Genomic DNA, 18,659 nt, shown 5'->3' on the forward strand with positions numbered 1-18,659 from the left:
GGAAGAGAGCTCGGGCCTGGAGAGGGGGCAAAACCCAGGGGTAACACAGAGGTGACGAGTTCGCCTGGAGAGCGGCTGGAGCAATAATACAACTTCTTTTGGATGGATGAGAGTGAGAGCAAGGAGGTGTTTGAGACAAAGTTAGAAGAGTCAGGAGTGCAGATGAGGAATATTGGTTTAGTTTGGGTATCGCTTTAAAAATGACAATACCAAAGCCCTTAAAGTGATACATAAAACCAGCATACTACTTCAATCGATTCCTTTTTGTTTCACCCATCATGTGAATGAAGCATTCGGTTGAGTAAATGCAGCTCCTCATCCAAATTATTTCTCACAACTTTTAACTGCCAACAGACTGTGTGGGTTTGAGCTGCTGCTGTTTAGGCCAATCACACAGAACAGTAAGTTGATGAACGCTTGCAATGATTGGCTGTAAGCAAAGCCATACACAAAGTCGTTTTCTATGCAGGTATTGTTTTACTGGAGCAGTCTCAATACTAATTGGTACTGGGGTATATCGATTAATACCCTTTAGCTATAAGGTAGTAATACCCAGCTCTATGTCGTTCAACCATCTAAACACATAGCACCAAAGAACGCCTGCATTTTAAACTCTTTTCTGTGCATTAAAACAAGGAAAGTTAAGTCGCAGCTTGAATTTGTAGTTACTGAAAGTTGTCATCAGTTACAGGAACAGGGTATATACATTGTATTAAGTTCTGTGTTTAACAGAACACTGATGTTTTCACTGAGGAAGACTTCAGAAATCAATATTTGGTGGAATAACCTAATTACAGCTGTCCTGCTTCTCGGCATGTTGTCCACCAGTCTTTCACATTCCTTTTGGTTGACGATGTGCCACTATTGGCGCAACAGTTCAAGCACTCGGCTTGTAAACACCCATCTTCCTCTTGATCACATTCAGGAGGGTTTCAACGGGGTTCAGGTCTGGATCGGGCTGGCCATGACATGTAGAGAGAGATGCTGATTTAAGGAACATTTGGAGTGGTCTCGTAGTGTTGTTCTGGAGCTGTGTGTTGCCAAAGACAAACCTTCTACCACATTACTATTGTTCTTTTACCTTTGCTGTGACAGTTGAATTTTCTTTATGAATTTGCATTGCCAATTTATGTGCCATTTGTTGTTCTATCTGGTGTTTTTTTTCTGTTTTTATACTCAAACTCTGTAAAAAGCTCAGAATGCCACACATTTAGCATCAAATTAAAGAGGAAGTTGTGATTTTCAAAATAAAAACAACTTGTTTTTACAGAGCTTTGTGTTCTGAAAGAGTAGAAAAATTTGAGCGGCGGTTCATAAACAGTAAACATCTGAAACTAATTTGATTGACAGTTAATCGGTTTAATGTAAAACGTCTATGATTTTCAGGTTGACTGTAATGTGACCACTATAGTTTACATGCATGAGAAGAGACAGGGACAAAGACAAATAATTGTAGCATAACTGCGATGTTTTGAAAGAGGAAGGTGCGGTTGTCCTTTGGAAGTGATGAGTGGACAGCCTGGTGCTGGAGTATGGGGGTGATCCCAGTAGGCCCACATTAAGAACAGAGCACTGCCTTCGTTACGAGTCATTAGACAGCCTTAAAGCTGATGGCATGGCCAGGGAGAAGATTAATAAGTATCCAACAAGAAGGCCATTTGCAGGAGGTTTGTGTAACGATTGCATGCTTTATGTGCTGAATACTTGACCAAGCAATCAACTGAATATCCCCTATGACTGCACTAATTGTGGTATGTGCTTGTTTATCATGGGCTTTCCATTTGATAGATGAGATATGATAATATCTAATATGAAAACTAAATCTCATAAAACATGGGCAACACAATAATTATGACATTTCTGAATAGCTACAAATTGACCACCATTATTATTTGCAGTATTATTTTACATCACCTATATCATGGACCTTTGCATGTTAATGTAACAATCTTGTTATTCCGCCTCTGTCCTCCGCTCTCTCTCCTACTTATGTCGATAAATAACAAGCACAGAAACCATTACGGCTGCTCCCCCAACAACTGCAGCTTGGGATAAGCTTCACAGTAAATTAGCTACAATTAGCGCTGCAGCAGACATCGACAAGACCATCCCCCGAATGCTATTAAATGCCCACCCAATCATATCTGAGTTAGTACAGTCCACTGGATCATTTCTCAAATCAATGATCTCAGTAAGTGCTGGGTAAAAAGGCCTCCTATGCCTGATCAGCTGGATGTGGACAATTAGATTGGAGTTAGGGGACGGCCTTGATTAGCACTTCGCTTCAGGGCAAAGCAAATCATTTATTATGCAATGCTGCGCTCAACCACCTTTTTACACAGTGACAGCAGCAGCTTAAACTTCACGGCACGCAGGTTAAATGTGTTATTTTTGACTTCAGAACTTTTTAAAGGATTTTAAAATGTAGGATTCATATTGTCATACTGTGGTGTAGCTGCTCTATACTTCTTGCTGAGTACTTGTTGTGGTTTTGCTGTCAGATGGATGCTACAAAAACAAACAAGCTGAAATTTTACCTGAAATGCCTAGGTCATGCAACAGTTTCAGGCAATATGAAAAGCAATGTAACTTTAGCAATTGTGTTACCTATTATGACAAACCTAGGCCTTCATTTGACCTTTTTTACCCCCTTTTTTAAAATGATTTATGGCCTTGCCCTTATCATGTATTAAGATACAGTGCTGTTTAGTCATGTTTAGCAAGATGTTGTCTCAGCACCACACATTCAGGTTCAAACCCTCCCCATGACCGCTCACCCATACCACCCAATGCAACCCACAGCCACCAGCTAATAGTTCTGGTGCCCAGGCAGCATCAGCCAGTCCTCACCTCCATGAAATTAAGCATAAAACATTAATAGAGGCAGATTAGGTCTTAAAACCAGGCTAATGTAGCATGAAATGCTGCGGCCATGCTCTACCGATCAGACGCTCGGAAAACTGACCTATTTTACACCGGCTGCATCTGAAGTCTGTTGGTACTTGATGCAAACACATATTCACATACACACACAGGAATGTATGGTATCATATATGTTCTTTTCAAAAATACCGGACATAGATTCAACCTGCAAACGCATCGCCTGATAGGTGCTCCATGATTGAAACAGACATGAGGGAAATTGACTTCTGGGATAACTGCCTGCTTCATGTGTAAGAACTCACAGTGAGATGTATTGGAAAAGAATCCAGATGCTCTAAATGGGGACAGTTAGACTGAAAAGGTCAAAGGTCATTGATTTGTACGTTTTTATTTGTGAAGTGGATAGTAACCATGTTGCACTTTAGAGAGCGGAGTCTGCCCCATGAAGGGAAACTGAACAAAGACAGATATAGGCAGTGAAGCAGGCAACAGCACTGTCGGATGTTGCTGTTTATACTCCCCATCACGCACACACCAAACACACACATGCACTGTAAACACGCCAACACACACGTAAGTGGAATGCACATCTTCTTGGCACACACACACAAACGTGGGGTGACACAAACACACACACACACCCTCAGCAGCAGACAGCAGGGCCCTGTCTCTGATCACGGCGGAGCATGGATCTGCAGTGTAGTGAGAGCAAACGATTTGAGGCATATGTCAAGTCCTTGTGGATTCAAAACAAAGCACTGTCAAGAACGCTCTGCCTTGGCCGGGCGGCCTGCTCCCTGCTCTGCTGCGCTCTGCATGCGGCAGGCGATACAATCCTCCAAGTCCAAGACGAAACCCATCATCGTCCTTTCACATCGTTCTGTTCTTTGCCCCTACAGACTGCTGCAGACTCCGTGTGTGCTGCCCCCGTCTGAGCCGCTGCCGCAGATTTGCCTGCGAGGCTAGAGAGGGGGCCACGACACCCAGGAGACTGAGTCCATTCACATTACGCACTGTGGGAGAAGCTGCATGGCGGGCCGGGCACGGGGGAGAGGGAGGGGAGGAGAGGGAGAGGAACAAAATAACTAAAAGTGTGTTTTTTAATGTGTGAAGAAATTGTATTAACTATTAAACTTTATTAACTATTAAACATGCTTATGGATAGATTTATATTTTTCTGCACATACACGTTCTAAGCAGCAATACCATACATGAATTGTCAGCAAAGGAAAGAGGAAATACTCCCTGTGTTGATAACAACAAATAACGACTAATTTAAAGAATCTAGATAAATCTACGTGTCGGCAGTTGGTGGTGGTAGTGCGTCACATTTGGCTCCAATCCGCCAATAAAATACAACAAAAGAAAGTAACCAGCCAAGAAAATAGCTAATGTTGCTAGCTTGGGCGTGCTAGTTGCCAGCCTCGAAAGCTAATGACCAGCCTAGCCAGTAGCCTATCCATTGGTTGCGCTAGCTTCGGTGTGCTAGTCGCTAGCCTCGGAAGCTAATGACCAGCCAAGCCAGTAGCCGATCCAATGGGTTGCTATGTTAGAGGCAGGACTTGCTGCCCTGGTCGAATGAAGGCGCTTTCTCATTTAGGTGTCTCAGTAGGTGGCTTCGGCAAAGATATAGCCTCCTTCGGCCTCTCAATAGTCTTAACTTTGTCCTTTATCCTGCTCCATAAAGAAAGACATATAGTACTTGCTCAGGTACTTTGAACGGTTCCTAAAATAACTGATAGAAAATGTTCTGATGTCGGCATGTTGGATACAAAAAATTTGAATATTTAGCTTCATATTTACTAAATACACTACCAGTCAAAAGTTGAAAGTGTGTCCAAACTTTTGACTGGTAGTGTAAAGATAAAAGTATTATCACACTTCTCTTAAACAAGATAGCGACTAACTGTATTTCCCAAAATGTTGCACTGCTCCTTTAAGGTTTCAGCACAGTATTGCTTGTGTCAGGGTAAGTGCCTTTTTTCTGTTTAACACCCTCCAATTATATCCAGATAGTTTTTAAAATAAGCTGAAGAGATTCATTTTTACAATCAAATTAAGTGCAAAACATAAAAATAAAGAGGATAAAAATGGAATTTATGCTGCAATTATTGGCTACTAAAAATATTATGGATTAAGAGATGCAAGCCCCACTAATGACATTTCCTCTCTGTTTGGATCATAATGACAGTGCATGCGCTGCTTAAATTAAAGAGCTCTCTGATAAAAGGGAATTAAATAATCTCTAATTGCAGTATCATAATAGTCTTAAACGTCTAATTCAATTATCAACACAAGTGGTGTAAAAAAAAAAAGTGGTGCTGAGAGAAGAAGGAAATCTTATTGAACATGCAGTGCCATGTCAAATGAGGCTCCCTATTATCCAGAGTCACAAAGTATTTCCAGCCTGCTTCTGTTCAAAACAAAATGGTTAAAAAAAAGTATTTTTTTGTCCTGTTTGCTGCAGGGCAGAGTTAGACTCACAGTTTGCTTTATATGAAGCTATCCTCAATAATCATAATCCAACATAAGCAAATAAGCACTTTTTTTTTACACTAAGCAAAGATATTGTCGTCATTATTTTTTTTAATAAATACAAATCCATCTTTGTGTTTGTGGTTTTTATCTGTCACTCTATTTTCACTGATAGATAACTATTCATTTTAACTATCAAAACTAAGCAGACAAAACTAGAGAGACGGAAGAAAGGACGGGAAGCATGGAGATACAAATAATATATAGGAAACAAATAGGCCTAGAAATGTATCCAGTTTTCCCATCATAATAAATAAAATGTAATTGAGATCTATTCTGAAATAAAACATTTAAATAAGACCAAAAAGTGCTGAAAACAGGAAATATATTCAACGATACCCATACAGCCGTTCCTCATTTCTTTCCTCCCCCAAAACATGATGGATGGTTTCTCTCTGCCCCCCACAGGGAGATGTATAATGGAGTTAAAACAGGGATTGTTTGCTTCCATATAGACCTCTTCTCAAGACCCTAGAAAATGACTCTCATAATCCCTCACAGCAGGCAGGAAGGATCCACTCAGTATGGACGTGTCGCTCCTTGAACCAACATGGCCGCCTAGCCTTTCTCTGTTTATTTATCAGTCTGCAGCTTCCTACAGACTTATAAATGAGCTTTGAGCATTCATTCGTCTGGCAGACAAAAAGTACACACAGAAACACAGACAACATGTCCACCATTCAAACAACTTCACACACACAACCCTCGCTTAACATGCCGCTAATGGCATTCTTCTTCTTTGGTCTTTAGTATGTAAAACTGATATGATAGATGATCACAGGAGACACGGAGCAGGCTGGAACTCGACGGTGGTGGTAATACTCGACGCCCGGTTCACAACAGAGTCGACCCAAGGCCTCGGCTAACGACTCCTTGTGAAGTAAATGATGATAAACACCAGCTCTCCTTCCACCAGCGAGTGCGCATTACCTAATGATGTTCAATGGCAGTGGTGAGCGGTAAAGACAACAAATATATTATACCAATGCATCTTAAATGGGCATCCCTAAGGAAACCCATCTGAATTGTAAATTCATGCACGGGCCTCATTTTTCATACGCGGCAAGGGGAAAATTCCAAACAACTGTGTACTTAATGTGCAATGTTTTTGCATTTTTACATCTTTATAAGCACTTACTGGGGTGTGTATGTATTTATTTATATGAAATGTGCAGCACTTACCCATTGTCAGGAATGGACTAGGTTTAGATTGATGTTTTTATGCAGCAGCATGCCACAGGTCAAACTTCTAACAGTGTGTACGCATGAGAAAAGCGTGGAGAAATTGAAATGTTTCGCTTATTTGTCATGAATAAATTGTAATATATTCAAGATATACGACTGTCACACTCTGAATCTCCACTATTAACTTTTTTCATTCCAGTTTGTGCCTTAATTTGGAGTAGCAACTTTGCTCTATTATTTGTCCCATCTGCTATATTACTTGTAACAACTTAGTCCAAGTTAGCAGCCTGTTTTTTCTGCTTTCCTTGAATCAAAAGTTTAATAGGGATCCATTACAGTGTGTTTTAGGGATTTTTAAGACAACTTGCACACTCAGGTGGCCACAAAGACCCTTTACATACAGAGGCTACCCTATTAGGCGGAACCAGAGAGCCTCAATATGAAAGAATAGCTGGCATCAGGTCCGTTACTTCGAAAATCAAGCTGCCTTTGAGAGACACAAATTGCAAAAAGACGGCGGAGCAGGCAGTGAATGAATGCTGGCCGGACTTTAAATGATTGTGAGACGGATACCTGGCAGCTGCTCTGGTGCTGAGACAGGTAGAGCCTGTTGGATGGGAAGAAGTGGGAAGGCAGGGAGACGAAAAACAAGCGTCCCAAAAGTGGAACATGATCTGATAAGCCTGGAAAAGACTACGGGCTGGTGACACCTGTGCCAAGGGCCTTTCAGCAGCTCCAACTTAAACTGCCCGGACCAGCAGGTCTCCTGGGAGAGCTGGAATGGAGCACATGCACACAAACACACACAGCACACAACAAGTGCACCTGCAGATGCATGTGGTTATACTGAATGTAAATAATATGCGTGAGGAAACTTTCAATGGTTATTATACAGTTCAATTAGAACCACACATTTATCAGACTACTGCACCTGAAATAATTTCCCCAGAGCATCTTCCCTCAGTTGTCAGTGCATTCAGACTGACTGTAAAGATGTGAACTCTGATCATTCACAAGCCGATACAGATCTTTAGTCACTTACCTCAGATGGAGGAAAAAGAAAGAAAAGGAGAGACAGAGAGAAAAAGACAATGTTTGACTCCCCGTGGGCCCTCCCATACTCGCTGTGTTGTGGGGACTGTGGATAAAAGCATCCAACAGAGGGCACGTACATCTGCTCCGTGAGTCAAATTTGAGAGAGATTGAACCTATTCTATTTCTGAAATGCTGAACTGTGGGTTGTCTGGGTGGGTGTAGCACTGAGAGCCTCTAATGGGGAGGTTCAAGTGCATCTCACACACACAAACACACACTCACACACACACACGCACAGTGCCTCATGGCTTTGCAGTCAAACACTGAAAAATAGCTTCGGAAATAAAAGAGCTGCTCGGGCTGAAAGATAAACTTAAAATCAGCAACTTTCTTCGCATTTGTCACCGTCTTTCAAAAGTCCTCTTGTTGATTTTTTTTAACCAAACTGAATAAAATCAATGACTGTTCAATAATCCAAAGTTATAGAGCGTGCATTAAAATTGCATGGTAGAGAACAGATTGTTTGCAGAAGAGTGGTGGTGTTTTTCATGTGCTACAAGACATATCAGGGACAACATAAGCAGTCATCGTCATGGCTGGGCCTGTCTGTTTTAAACTGCAGTGTACCAAGTTTAAAAGTATACTTGGTCATCGTAATTTTTGCAAACTCACTACTGACGACTAACATTAACGTTACTACTACTAATTACTACATTTCAAGCTAGCTAAGTTTCAACAAGTTGCCACTAAACGATGGCAGAGACGTGTTTTGTTTTCGGCAGTAATTTTACATAAGGAGAAACATTGTACATAGTGGGTGGGGACTGCTTACTAAGCTAAGCTAATTGGCCAACAACAGTAAATGAGAAAGCCATTAGCCCATTAGCTTAGTTTAGCCAAGCACTAAGTAGAAAACATAAAGAAGGTGGTGGAGACTAAAAACAGAGCTAAGAAGAGGCAGGAACATAACTCCAAATGAATGCTGACATTGCTCATTACTATCATTAGTAGTATTATTATTATCATCATTGGAAGTGTTGATGGGATATCACATGCTAAGAAGTTGGCCATCGCCTATAAACTGAAAGAAATGCTGTGTGCTACTGATGTTTTCACAGCTTGTTGGATATGAGAGACGATTGAATAATCTTTTAACACAGCAAATTTCTAATAATGTCAAATTATTTCTACAATAATTTCCAACTGAGAACAAACCCAGATCATGGCCCTAAAACATACACATATTCATCTTCAGTCATGTTGTTGTGTGTCTCAGTGCTACCAAGGGCATGTCAACAGAGGCGAATTGGTTTGTCTGCTTGGATGTTATGGGCCACTGTAGGACAGTTGATGCTTCAGCCACCTTTAAAGTGCTGAATATCACCCATCTGACACATGGAATAACACAGAAGCACTCATATGTATGCATAAAGGCACCTCTGTACTTTTTATGATTCCCATAGTTGAAGGTATGTCAAAGCACGACCGAGGGGCTAGCTGCTAGCATGTCACCAGGGTAGACGTTAGCTGTCACACACACACGGAGACATATGCCCGGGCTAATGTCCTTTTGTGCTCCTATCTGCGGGCTGTATGACGGACAAAGACCTCAACCAAGAGGAACAGGTTAAAGCTTTCTGTCACTGAGATGTTTGCAGCCTGTAGAGAATCTGCTGAGCCACAGAAACATGCAGGAAGTGTACATTTGGTTATTTTTGCTGGATGGGTTTGGCCATTGTTATATGTTTCTTTTTAAATGGTTAAAACACTTTTTTTCTAATGTACTGACACTAATTTTTTTCATGTTAATTATTGGATACAAACTTTACAACTAGATTTACGGTCACCTTTGAAAGCAAGCATCATACATCATTAGGTTATTACATTGTAATTCTCCAGTGGATTTTTGTAATTACGCATGTTAACAGGCAGAATGAATTAAAAGGCTTCCAAAGTCAGAGGTCTCTGTTCTCAGAGATGCCTCAGGTAAAACTGGTAAACAACATCATGTGAAGGGAAAACAAAGGGTTAATGAGAAGACCCCCATGGCCACCAGTTTCCATGCCAACTTTAACCCCCTCTGCCCCCTGAGACATCCCGGATGATGTCATGTTGCTCCACTTTATTCCATCAATCTTTCTATAACTTCCTACATATTTGCATTTCAGTCTCTCCTGTTCTTCTTGTTTGTACGGCACCAGACCACGCTTGTCCCGGACCCCTTTTTTACCCAGCCCCTGTGGCCCCTGGGTCTCCTCTATACAGCCCTGCACGGCCCCTTCACACCAGTCAGTCAGCAGCCATCTGTCTGTTCATCCGTCTCCGTGCCCGGCTCATTTGGCCGCTCAGTAGGACTGTGTCGATTCTCCAGCGCTGGTGAGCTCTTCTTATCAGACCCATGCGGAGGGCCTAATTAGTCGGTGGGCTTTTGGAAGCCCCTGCCGGGTCCTGGAGCAGCCTGACACCCGCCGTAGCTGGGGTTAAGAGGTGGCCAGCAGGGCCTTAGAGGTGGTCCACTCCATCCCCTCCAGCAAAGCAAAATGAGAAGAGAGTAGATTGATATGGGGGGCATGAATATTCCAGTGTTTGATAATGAAAGACAGTGGTGTCAAGAGTTTTTTTATTGTTGGTTATAGTTCTTTTTTTTGTTCACTGGGCTGTAATTGGAAGCTGACATCATCGGCACCACAAAGAACCTGTTTTATTGCCCCGCAGCTAGCAGCATTTTGGAAGCTCATTGTCAAATGTTGCAAATATGAAGAATGTCAGTGAACAGCTTTTCTCTCTTTGCAAATGTGCTTTTTAAAGCACAAAACATCTTTATGACACCAACATCTTGAACATGGTTTTATGCAACTAGCATCTGCGTGTCAGTCTGTGAGTCCAGAATCTTGTTTCTGTTTAAGTCATTAGATTTTATTAAGGAGTGTAATCGGCATCTGACCACATATAAAAAAAAATATGTATTTGATTTGAAACCACATATTTGGGGAAAGAATGGATTAAGTGTCTCAGGGGAAGTAACACTAGGAAGTTAAGCTCATGTTGGATTGTTTAGTTGAGAGACAGTGTTTGCAACCGATGTAACCTAGTTAAACTTAAAGGGCCAGTTTTTCCGATTTTTAACCTCAGTCCTATCACGCTATTATGGGGAGTTAATGTTGGAAAAAAATGCAATTTCATTCTGTGCCTTTGAGAATGCTATCCGCTTCTCCAATGGGCTCTGGAAAACCTTCCCCAGACTATGTAAAATGTGTCATATTGCAGAGGCCAGGGAGTTTGCAAAACTACACTTCCTCAATGTAGAACGCCCGCCTCCAATGTCATGTCTTGTTCAAAAGCGTCAGGTTTTAAATGTAGACTGCAGACCCCGAAGATTTTTTAGATGATCCACCGGTATATTCTCGTTGTATTTCAGATTCTGTACCGCTCGGAGGCATTACCTGCAGCAAAAACGGTAGTATTTCCCTCCAGTCTCTCGCTGAATCTTTCCTTTCAGAGGGAGGAGCGCAATGCACGCTGGGTGTTGTAGGAATGTGCGAAACCACGATCTGTTTTTCGCAGCTTTGGCGCCAATTTCAAACATTATTGCTTCTATCGATTCCAGAGAACACCAGCTTTGACTGACAGTGGCTTTTTCCAGGGGCGAACTGCTCCTTTAATCACTTCCAAAAAATAATACTAATAAACACCAATAAATTCCTGATAAATGTTAATTGCGCCTTGGAAAAACTGCACACAGTTGACTTCAAAAAGTTCTTTCACACAGTTTGATGTAAATTCTGAAATTTCTGACAGTATAACCCCATTACAAGGGATACATCTTTAAAGCCCATGTTGTTGTGCATGACTGGAACTAAGAAAATCAGGTTTCACATACATACACACTCTAAAACACACACATTAAGCCTGATATGTGTTACATAATTGCTGAACAATGAAATGTGGAACCTGCAAGGTGACGACAGAGTGATGAAGCAATAATAGAGAATAAGACAAGTGTAAGAGGAATTAGGAGCGGTAGAAGAAGAAAAAGAGATAAGGGTTCAACAAGAGGAGAGAACGGGAGGAGGAGGCGGGGAATGAAGACCTCACTCAAACAATTAGGTCACTTGAGTGGAGGGCTCTGTGTAAAGGGGTTTTGGGGTCACGTTGTGTGCGACGGCATGCGTCTTCATACATCGTCACGGGTATGTGTATGAAGTATTGTACATTACATTACCAGGAATGGGGGGTTCTTACAAGGATTTTCCCCCCTCCCCACTCTCTCCACTCTCTTCTCATCAGGTCACATTACAGCGTCTGCACGAGACGACCCACACGTCCAAACAGCCAACCACACCTCGAACGTGAAGCCTGCACAGCCAATCACAAAGAACACTGCTTTACTTACCTTTTAAAAAGAAAATATGTGCATTTTTCCCCCTTTTCTGACAAAGAGAGTGCGGATTTGTATCCACTCCCATCAGCTCGTTTCAAGTCATTTTTTAAACAGGCTTTGACACAAATCCAAGAGTATCATCATTAGAGCTAAACAGTGATTCTGTGTTTGGACAAGATTTTGACAGGCAGTGTCAGCAGACTTGATGGAAAATGATTACTCTGGTAAGAAGAATTGGGTTACTGTATTTACATTGGATAGATGGATGGATGAAACACATAAAAGTAAGTGAAGTGCATCAAGTCTTTTGATCTTTAGCATAAAATAAATGAAACTTTATATTAAATTGTCATGATTTGAGGGAATTCTGACAGTTTAAAGTGACCTGAAATAACCCAGATATGAAAATTAACAATTTTATTATTCTTGCTAAAGTACATGCAAAGATACAAATAAACTCTGACATGAATAATATACAAAATAATTAGGGATGCACAATATTATCAGCTTGAAAATGACATATCGGCATTGGCCGATATGTCATTTTTTTAGCTAATATTTTCCCGCCAATAAAACAAAGCTTTAATTCTGCCTAAGTGCTCGATGATTCCCTAAAAAAGCTTGATGTAATGCTATGACATTAACTCAGCACAAGTGTGTGCACGTACTGCCTACGCAGACTCATCAACAATGTACAAATAAAGACTAAAAAAGTCACAGAAACTCGCGCCAATGAATAGAAGATAAACGACTTTCACAACTCTTAACTAGCTCACAGTTAGCTCACATTCTCGTCATTTTATCGGACTTAACAACATCAAAAACGCCAAAGCCGACGCTAACAGAGTGTAACATAAACATCAGTGCGAAACTAACTTATATATTCATGGATGCACACACGATAAAAAGAGTCTGTCAGCGATCACTGATGTCTCCGTAGTAGGTGCAGTAAACAAGTCTGGGCATGTCTCCCTCACTGCTGTGTTTCGGGGGGATGCTGCATTCTGCGCTCAGAAACGTGAGTAATCAGACACGTGACCTTTTGTACAACGCTTCTTCTGTCAAGCGTAAAGAAGGTGCAAGATGTCTGCGGTATGGCAGTTTTCCGCCACTACAATAAGAGTAGGCATGATATCAATTCCACTACAGGGGAGACTTGATGTTCTCTGCAATTAGGAGGGAAAAAACACGTCTAATATATCGGTATCGAAATCAGCAATCGGCAAAAAGGGTTTGAAAATATCGGCATTTTGAATATCAGGCATCCCTAAAAATAATGATGTATTTAATCATAGATATACATAATGACTTGTGCTCTGCAGACCTAGCATCCTTAAGTGAGCTGCACAGGAGCATCTATGTGACTCCGTGTATATTTGTCATACATAATAAACCCTGTGAGCACAGACAAATTATAAGACACACACACTCACACAGGTAAACAGACTTCCTCCTCCGTCTCAGCCGGTCAGAACTGTGTTTGGCTTCCTGTGACAGGGCCCAGGGTGAAATACAACACCGGTGAGGTAAATTAAAGAGATGAATGGCTCACTCAGTGACTCTCCCATCTCGCTGCCACCATTCATGTGGCTTTAGGTGTGTTTGTTCATGCAACAAGGTCGTCCAATTAGCCCTCCCTCTCTCTCTTTCTCCGTCTCTTTATCTTCTTCCATCTCTCTCTCCCACTCTCTTCTCCAAAGGCCCGTGGGCAGGTGATTATCAGAGACCAGTTCTTCCTGCAATTCCACTGATTTGAAAGGAAAGATGACTGTGGCTATCCAGTTATAAGTGATTCCTTCATGTTGGGAACAAGGGCTGGCTGTTTTATTGGGACTTTGTGTTAGTGGTGATGGAGATGCTGCAGGGTCAAGGTGCCCGTCGGGCTTACCAGGAGCGTTTTTGTGTTTTAACATGGCAGATTAAACAATTGAAGTAAATTGGTGCAGTTTATTTTTTGGGAGTTTGGTTGGTTGTTATTGTGCTGCAAAATCAGCACATACATGCTCCCGCGCTCACGGCCTTATTCCCAGACTTTACTCATCCTCAACACTCTCTTTTCTCAAATCTTTTCCTTTGCAGTGTGTAAAAAGTTTGGTTCTTCAGATGTTTGAAGATAAAAGAGTCACGGCGATCGCCAGCTTTAAAGGGACTCGGTAGATTTTACCTGAGGAGTGAAAAGATTTCTCACACCTCAGCTTTGGAAGCCGCAGCTATAAGAAGGACACGCGGGCACCATGCTGGCGAGGTGGGGATTGATTTGAAGAGAAGATCTTCCTTTCAAGCTCTTTTTTTTCCCACAAACACATGCAAACACGCACACTCAGTCTTACACACACACACACACACACACACACACACACTGTAATCATTCAGCAGAGACGTGTGCAGGTGGCTCAGGAGAGGAGGCAGAGGAGAGAGTCAAAAGCCTGACTTAAATGAGAGAGAATGACCGCTGGCGCTGCTGTACGGTGTCGGGGTTTGACAGCAGCCTGAACAGAGGCCACTCTGACTAATTGGGCTAATTTGGCAGCAAGGGAAGAAAAGGAGTCTCAAAGGACCAAGTGGCTACTCTTTTCATCATCTCTCTCGCCTCATCTGAACCCACTCACACTCTCACCAACTCTCCTTCTCCTTCGCTCGCTCTCCATTTCACTTTCTCTTTATCCTCCCTTTCATAAGCGCCCCTCATCTTCCAATCAAGGGATAGTCGAGCCATCTGAAGTTACCTGGCTGTCAAAGCGATCCATCTCACAGATGTATATGGAAACACAACTCCCAGGCGCATTAGAGTGGGCCTGCAGTTAGGATATGCTGCTTGAGGTACACTTCTTCCAGCTTTGTGCTTATTTATCCTCCTCTGTTTTCTTTTTTTCCTCCACAACAAAGCTGCCAGCGTGCCCTGCAAGCTTGGTGTTGAGTGAAAGATTAGCATGGCCAAGCCATCAAGTGAAACATGATACAATACAAAAAGATATAAACACACACCCTCCTGGAAAGCAGCACCAAGTCAGAGTACATGCCAAGGAAAAGATAATCTGCTTTGTGAAGGTTCCTCAAGGCAGCGCAAAGACTATTCTCCTCCAATATCAATAAAACACACAGGCAATACATTACAGAGCGAGCCATGTTTGGTGGAGGTGCTGGTTCTCTGAATTTAATGCATTATGGCTCCTCTTCTGGGTTTTGATAGGAAAGATTCATATTATTTTGCTGCTCACTCTGGAGATGAATGATAGTCTATGTGACATGTTTCCAGAACACTCTCTTCCTCCTCCTGCCTTCCCTCTTCGTCCTCAGCCTTTGGCACTGGCAGACTCACTGGTCATCTGCACCAGTGGGATAAGGGGAAGAAGGGTGAGTCTGAGACACAACATATGTTATTCGCTTTTCCAATAGTGTGATGCCTCGCAGGGAAATTTGTGCTATCGCATTATGACACAGAAAATGAAAGAGGCTCCATTGTGCCCCAAGATGGAGTACGGACAGCCAGAAATAATATCTAGAATGTAGACATTGGGGGCTGCTGACAGCCGGACTGCATGGAGACATCACAAACAATATATCTGACTTCAACTTCAGAAACAATCATACCAAAGATAGAGAGCGTTATAAAAAACAACACTTGCAGAAATGCGTCTGTTTGGAGTCAAGGAGGGATGGAGAGAAAATTACAAATTGAGTTCTTTTGTTCCTCTTTGCTCCTCTGCGTCTGTCATTTTGAATTTGTACACGGATAAAAGAAAAAATTACATATCAATATGAGCAGGAGAATAATAGATGATGTAAGGTTTTCAGATAGGGCTGGAAATCGCCTCGAGCACATATTCCCCAGCCCCAGCCAGTCACAGTTTCTGGCAGATTGTCACTGTTTGCTATTCTTAGTGGTCGCTTCTCTAAAAAGGCTAAGGAAGATTAGCCCACTTAACAAACAGACATGGATCTGCAGAAGAACAAATTACTGCATTTAAAGCATTAATTAAAATCACAGCCTATGTATGTAAGAAGCATACAAAAATAAATATGGAGCTAAATGCATCAAGCAAATATTGTCCTGTGCTATTCTCTCCTCTTTCATGCCTCGGCCATGAAAACAAGAGAAAGTTCAGAGTTGAACAGGATGGCAGTGTGCCCATGCACTTAAAACTGCACAGGCCTTCTACAGCACACATGTAATCCTTGTATTTATGCACATATGTAATCGCGGAGATGCGACTTACATGCGAGGATTTTTGAGGATAATCACTCGTAATCAGCCTTATTTGCAAAACATGGGGCGTGTTATATATATATAACCTGCAATTATTCATGCTCGTGTATCAGAAAGCTCAACAGCCGCATTGTGCACGTGTGCTTTTAAGACCGTAACACCCATGAATTGAGGGTTAGGATTGCATGTTAAGTTGTTGTATGATCAGCGCGGGAGAATTCACAGCACAAAGGGGGAGGTCAGGAACCACTGACACAGACAAGTACACACAAACACATGAGACATACATACATGCGGAGATATATACTGTAAAGAATGTACAAAATTTGCATAAACATGAAACAGACAGATCAAACTTACAATATTTGAATACCACATACAGAGCCTATTTGTATACTGAGATCTTATAACATGCTCTAAAGAATCCTTCCTTTAAATATCCCACCTGCCACAGACATATGCAGTGAACGCTGTATAGCACTATCAGTCATTTTTGGGATTTGGCATAATTACAAGTACTCTTCTAGTTTCCGTCTGTAACTCACATGCAACCAGGTATCAAGATGGATAAGACGAATAAATAGCAAGAAAAACGGGAATCGAATGGACCACAGAGACACTTCTTAACCAAACTCTGAAATAACACGTTTGTACACTTGCAGCACTTGAAGCAGAGAAGGTCAGGCAGGACTGAGAAGACATACAAGCGCAACAGCACAACGCACATAAACACACAAGCACAGGAGGCTCAGCAACAACGCAGGTTATCTGCAGCAATCTCGGAGCTGTGCGGCCAGGGGTCCCGCAGCAGGGGACCTATGTGGGGCCAGTCAGTCCTCCGTAACAGCGCTGTGCTGCCAAAAGCCTCGTTTGGTGTCACAGCTCTGAATTTAGCAGAGTCAAAGAGGCAGGAGAGGAGGGAAGGAGAGCGAGAGGAGGAGAAGCAAGGAGAGAACAGAGCGAAAGGAAAGGATTTAACGTTTGGTGATAACAAATAGACATAAATTACTACTTCACTAGTCAATGTGATACTCTGACTACCTAGTCGATTTGGTATCCATTATCACACACAGTAAAAGCAGAACTTCTTGCATTGTGCGATATTAAAAAATGAGAGGCTTTTAAACAAGAAAAGGTATAAAAGTGTGCTGTTTCTCATTTGCACTTAAAAAAAAGTGACTGTGCTGTGCTAAAAAGATAAGAATTGGAAGATCAGGCACCAAAATGTGGCTGCATCTCCTGCAAAGGAGGCAGAAGGTAGGTGAGAGAGAGGGGTGGGAGGAGTGTAAAGACTGAATGGTAGCACAATGGACACACATACACACACACACACACACACACACACAATATATGCTTCATATTAAAGACACATTACAGTTTATTTGACAATAATATTCAGTAGGCAGTAACCCACATCTGCACAGACAGCAACATACAACAAGTAATGTGTTTAAGTGCACACACGTGCCGACACACCTTGTCTCCACCCCTCTTAAACACCTACCCAATCACTAACAGCCCCACCTCCCACCTCTGCACTGTGAAATCATTAGCAAGAGATAATGACCTGGAGTGTGTCAAGGCACGGCAAGCCTGCATAACGTACACACAAGCAACACACACACACACACACACACACACAGTAAAGGCTGCAGTCGGACCGACACAGGCAGGTCTGGGTCACCCCCTCGCCTGTCTCTGCAGCGACGGAAGGGACAGATGTGATTGGCTGTGACAGATCTTTGACAAGTAATTGCTCTAATCACTCGAAGGCTCACGACGGAATCCCACCCCCCACCCTCCCTATCTCCTGCCTCTCTATCCTCGTGTTCCCCTCTCACCCTGTTCGCCGTGGCAACAACACCGGTGCGTGGGCGGATCAGGGATGGCTCCTCGGTTGTCCTGCGATTATCAAGGTGCAGATTTGACACATTTGTACACGTCCAGAGTAAATGTCCGGGGTGCGCCTAATTTTTTTATAACCCTCCGCCGTCCACTGTCACTCTCTATTCAATCTCCGTCCATTTTCTTTTTTACTCGTTGCATCTTTGCTCCTGTTGTCTGTCAGTCTCCATGTCAATTCTTGCTTTTATTTTCTTTGATTATCTCTGGTGTATCTCATTCTGTTTGGCTAAGTTAGCCTCTTTCCAAGGCTCTATATAGTGATACAACATATTTACACTGTTGTTTCCTCTGGAGTAGCAACACAAGGTATCCAACTCTCTCTCAAGATCTCAACATCTCTCTCCAGCCTTAAAAGATAAAAAAAATTATATAGGAACAGTAAAAAGAAAGAAAAGAAGAGGCCAGAGAAGCAGGCCAGGAGATGCACTAAGAGGGGGTGGGGTGATGGTGATGGGAAAATGGGGGCGTCTAGATATCCAACCACCCCCTATTTCAAGAACAGCCACCCCCATGCCTCCTCACGCCCAC

This window comes from Semicossyphus pulcher, unplaced genomic scaffold, assembly GCF_022749685.1.
Source record: "Semicossyphus pulcher isolate SPU_LCO1_2020_fin unplaced genomic scaffold, fSemPul1.0.p SCAF_18, whole genome shotgun sequence".
NCBI lineage: Eukaryota > Metazoa > Chordata > Actinopteri > Labriformes > Labridae > Semicossyphus > Semicossyphus pulcher.